Genomic DNA, 6,000 nt, shown 5'->3' on the forward strand with positions numbered 1-6,000 from the left:
AAACTTACTAATTAATAAAAATAATGTTTATAGTTAATTTAATTATCAAATAGTAAAAAGGATATTTCTTATTTATTATATTTGTATTAAAAAAAACTATAAGGTGGCAAGTGCAAATGCACATGTATCTAATAGCTTATTTGTAATTTAAACTATATTAGTTAAAAGATGGTTTTGAAGATTACATAGTAAAAAGGATAATTATGTAATTTTGATAAAATGACCATTATTATATTAAATTTAAATATTAAGGTGTGAGCATTTTTGGAATCCAAACCACTTCTACACCTTCTTCTCTCATTATAATAGATTATAATAGTAAAGATATTAAAAATTGAATAAAGAAACAGACTCCAATCTTTTAGGGATAAGACTTCAGATATGATTTTAATATTAGAATTGATCCTTGTCCTCAAGGATTGAAGTTGGGGAATTGAGTCTTGAGAGCATCCATGATCCAAGATTATGCTAGAGGTGCATTTTGTAACCTTCATGTCAATGATCCAATGTGCCAAATCCCCAATTGTACTGTATTCTTTAATTTTCAAATTCATCTTTTCTCTCCTCTCTATATTGGATCGACTAAAGTTCTAGTAATTGATGGAGACCACTATATATGATTCAAAACCCTCTATTATGGGGTGCCAATTTACTTAAATTAATGGAAATCAAGGGCATAGATATCCCCTTTTAATAAGATTTTTATCTATCAAAGTTTTCTACTAAAACCTAAAGAATATTTTTAATTCTAATTACATTGGGATTTATCCTTAAATATTGACGATTTTAATATATATAGTCTTTGTGATAATAAAGTACTTAAAACGTATAGGTCAATTGGGCCACACGAAATTGGATTCTAACAGAGGATTGGCTAAGGTCGATCAGCTCTTGTTTATGTATTTTTTATAAATTGTTATTGCAGAGTTTTCTAGTCCTACTTGTTTTATTCATTATATGTGATTGGCCCATAACACAATTAACAACTTTTTTTTTTTTTTTTTTTCGATTGTAGTTTTGCTAAAGCAATATGAAATTATTTCTGTGTGAGGCTAAGGAGAGAAATAGGAAATATTTGCGTCATAGAAATTTTTAACGATAAAAAAGGGCTTAGAACTACTTGTGAGAATAATTTGTGGAATGATATTAAACATATTCCAAAAGAGAATGTTGATGATCAAATGTAGCTGTAGTTTTTTTGCTTTCAACTCCTATAAATTTTTTAAGGGAGTACTTTTATATTGTTGATCATTGCTGGAAGCTTTCAATCTATGATGGAACTTTATTTCTTAATTTACGAGTCATCCTCAGCAGTTGATGATAGGGAGTTTTGATAATAGTTTGGTCTTTTAATTTATACTCTATTTGTATCATAAATGTAGAATTTCAATAACAATACACGTCAAATGATTGTAAGGTCTTTGAAAATTTGTTACTTGGTTTTCATTGAGATATTAGTTTCACATTTTTTTTGGCAGTTTTAATAACAAGCTATTAGATTTATTTAGTGTGATCACATAAATCTATTTTCCATCTCAAAAACCAAGTAAATTGAAACATTGCTATTTTTGCTACTTTGTTGAGTCTCGGGACGAGGTCTGTTGTCTCTTAAATTCATTGTTACTTCCAAATTTTATTCCTCATTGTCTTTTGATTTGTGGAGGTCAATTGTATTTATCTCTGTATGCAATTTATCAGTAATTCTTTACATAAGAGATGATCTATAAGTCTTAGCTTCAAGATGTGCTTTATGCAAAAATGATGAAGAAACCTTCAAGTGTAGCTTCTCTAAGGAGCTGTGGGAAGTTTTTATTATTATTTTACTTGAGAGATCCACCTTCCTTATCAATTCATACTCTATTCGGCGACTCCTTGGTTGATTTTATTAGATCAACTTTTTGGTTATTTTTTATTGAGGCACAAACAATTTTGATGAATATAGTTCCGTGGTCTCAGCCCTTGAAGTGATGAATCGTTGTGGCAGGAATTTTATTATTGAATTTGAATCAAAGCTGATTGTGGAGGGTCTAAAGGGTAAGAACATTCCTTGGTCGCTTGATTCATAGTTTTGCTGTATTTGAAGAGCTCTCTTGGATATTGTTTGGGAAGTGAAACATATGCGTAGAGAAGGTAATGTGGTGTCTGATGCATTGGCGAATTACTGAGTGAAGTCCAAAACTTGTCTTTCTTTTCCAAATTTTGGATAACACTTTCTTCTAGCAAAGAATGCTTTTATGGGAAATCAGTTGCTTTGCCTTCTTTTTGACTTGTAAATTAAGGGCTTTCTCTTTGTAATTTTTATCAATTGAATATGAAGTGATTTATTGTTGATCGAGTGAGAATCCCCTTTCTTTCTTCATATTGTTTTGTTGCTAAGCACGCAAATAGTTATATTGATAATATACAATTTTAAAGTTACGAGGGGCATACCCCTAATAGAGTACAAAAGAAAATTTCGCAAAATACTTAAAGGAGGAATTAAACACTTCTAAAATTTCTTAACAAACAGAATAACCATTTAAATTCTTCAAACTTCAAGTCGATGAGATATCAAAATGCCTCTAATATTTTCTTGAAGCTCCCCTTGACTTCATGCTTATTGGAGGACCTAAATCAGAGTAAGACCTTCCCCTTCTTCTGATTCTCCTAATTAGAAAATAAATTATTCAAAACAATGGTTCTAAAGACAAAGTAAAAAAGAAATCATCTAACTAAGGCTAAAATATATATTTTTTATTTATAAAAAAAGTACTTACATTCCATGCTATTCAAACAAGCTCTTCAATTTCATCACTATCAATCGCTCGACTAGCAGTATATGCATCTACATCTACATTGCCTTCCACTTGTTCGGTACTCTGAGTGTCTATGATTGGAACTTGAGTATTTATCAAGCTAGTGATACCAGTTTCGTCAGGAGATGACCAATGAACTTTATTCTCCAACGGGTCAAGTTTGTAAAGGAATTTCAGCACAAGTCTTGCTCTTTCTTCACGTTCTTGAATGGGACTCTCAACAAGATGCTTGAATATAGCAAGTGGGAGTTAAGAGAGGAAAAGGTGCAACATGTCCACATAGTTGCTCCATGTGTTCGTATAGGTCGTCGATTGACGAGTATGTTTGCAGTTGCCTTTGTCTGATGATCATTTCACAGACGTTTTGTATTGTACTAACTGCAAAATAACCTTCTTCAAACTTAAAAAATGAAGTTTCATTGCATCTTTCTTTTAATTTTTCAGTAAGCCCAAGTGCACATTGTAAGTCCAATTGAGGTTGAGGTTGACACTGAGAACTCCCTTCAATAGATTCTTTAGACAAATGTGAATAAAATTTCTCTACTGGCAGTCTGATGAATTTTTTATGGAACCAATAACATTTATTGCTCCTATTCATCCACAATTTTTTGGCCACTACATGACCACTTTTTTCTTCACTTGTGGAAATCTTTTTCTGTTCAATGAAATAAATGATTTCAAAGGCTTCATCTAAAGTACGAATGAGAGAAGCACTAAGGGCATTTGTTAATGCAATTGTGGCTATTTGAATAAAGATTACAACTGACAGACAAGATACTTTATTAGTAAATGACTCTCCAGATTGAGGAGTTTTGGAAAGAAGTTGGATGAGGTTATCGATTGGGGGATTCCTTTTAATTTTCTCCATCCATCTGTTTATGTCTTCCGCACAGTTTCCCTGTATCCATTGCTTATCAGTTATGTCGCCACTATTTCTTTTTTCACCAAAGCAGATTTTGCTAATTTGCTTGGCACACATAAAAGGTATCTTGAGCATCCAATATAAGAGATAAGCCAGCGCAGACATAATCACTTGCAATACGAACAATAACAGAACAACATCACTCTCAATGGTTTGGAAGAGGATCAAGAAACCCATTCCACAGATTTTGAAGAATGAAATAATGCGCAGCTTTGACAAAGTTGATAAGAACCAGGTAGAAAAAATGTGGAACTTTGACAAAGTTGATAAAACTGTGAAAACATTTGTTTCAGTTTCCAAATCTCTGACTGCCATCAACCATCTAAATATGGAGACAATACTCCCTACTAGAACTGCGAACATCTGAGTCACAACCACTATCCACATTGACCATCTATAGTCGGAAACTCCAGAACGAAATTCCACCTTCTTAAGAACAATTGATAGGACTGCAGCTTGTGCTAGTGCTGAAAGTATAGAAAGCATGCACACAGTAAAACACATTGGAGAAAAAGTGAAGGAAAGTTCAAGGCTGTGTTGAGAACTAGAATGATAAAGCAACTGCAATTTATGTATCATCAACAGGTTTAGAAGTGGGAGTAGTATTCAGAGTTTAGAAAATCTGAAGCAAACCATAACAACATGAGCAACAGTAGCATGAATGACATGGTTATGACATGTTCTACAATGAACAAGATCACACCAGTGACCATTTGCATACAAACATTCACAACAACAGTAACTACGAAGATGCTCAAGGAAAGCATGTTTGAAAAGCGTTCAGAGTCACTCTGACTTCCAAGTGAAGGAACCAAAACACAGATAGAGACGCATATTAAGACAGTGCCACTAAGCTTGGACAGTTGGTCATGAGCAGAAGGCATTGGGGTGGTGGGATCTATTGGGAGTTTTGAAGCAGTTGCAAGAAGAGAGAGTGTAAGGGAGTTGACTGAGAATAATTTACATGGTGTCCATGGCTTCCTATGACATAATCCATGAAATACATCATATACCATAAACAGAACACATACAAAAGTACCTGCTGCTATGTATAGGCCAATTATTGGCATTGGGGAAAGAATACTTTTGATCATCCAACGTTACATTCAAACAACCTTGTTTCTCCATTTTTCCTTCTTTGGATTCACCAGATTAAGTTTTGCTATACTTCTTCTCCTCAAATATAATTCAGGGTTGGTAGTGAAGAGTATGGAAAGCTTTTATATAAGCATGGCACTTGGAGTCCTGGTGGGCTTTTGGGGTGTGTTTGGTGTTTTGGCATTCAAGAGGACTTGGAGATTCGCTCATTTTCGATTTATCAAGGATGTGAAGGACAAAGTCTGTACTCTATTTTAATAGCATAAAACTAATTTAGGTAGATTTCTAGAGACAAATTTTATGCTCTGCCTATATTAATTATAAATAAATAAAAAGATCTTATATAGTAAGATTATTTATTTGAAAATTTCAAAATAACTCCTTAAATTACTAATGTTTTTTTCAACTTGTTTCTAAAAGCGCACGTGCCAACTAGTTTACCAAACTACAAAATGATATTTGTAGGTGAAATTTTTTATGCATTTAATGGGGGTTGTAGTTTACCAAACTTGTTTCTCTCCTTTTTTTTTTTTTTTCGTGGTGGGGGTTGTGGTTAGCATAATAAGTCGTTCAAGTGGTTTAAATCACAAGGTCTTACCACTTAACTAAGTGGTCCTTCTCAAGATAAGTTTCTCGATGAGAAAAACAATTAGGGAAAATTACTTATTGAACTTTCTCTTTCTAATATTTCCTTGTCAAACTCTCATTACCGTTATTTATGCCTTCTCGCATAGTATTCAAAATTTCAAATTTTTTGCAGCAATGCAGTTTCAAACCTCTCTAAACCAAAATATTGAAATTTCATCTAAATTTCTTTGACGAAGTACCGAGTTTGGAGGGGTGGAATACTCGGAACTCATCTTCTCCCAAATGGATCAAATGTTTCACCCAGAGACATCTCTCTGGAATGCTATGATCAGAGGTTATGCTTTCAATGGTATTGTAAAATTCATAGTTTTATTTTCATATAATATCTCATTCATTTATTGTTGAGAATAAGTTTTGAACTCAAGACCTTTTGAGTGTTTTATTGTAAAAAGTAGTACTTTCCTTTTTTGGTGAAACATAAAAGAACTCTTTTCTTTTTTCTTTTTTGTTTTACTTTACTTTATTGGTTTTGAAAGTTGTAAAAACATCACTACTTTCTTTAGTCCCACATCGGGTAAATACAAGGAAAATTCTCAA

Source organism: Akebia trifoliata, chromosome 16 (assembly GCF_017979445.1).
Source record: "Akebia trifoliata isolate Shusen 1 chromosome 16, ASM1797944v1, whole genome shotgun sequence".
Lineage (NCBI taxonomy): Eukaryota > Viridiplantae > Streptophyta > Magnoliopsida > Ranunculales > Lardizabalaceae > Akebia > Akebia trifoliata.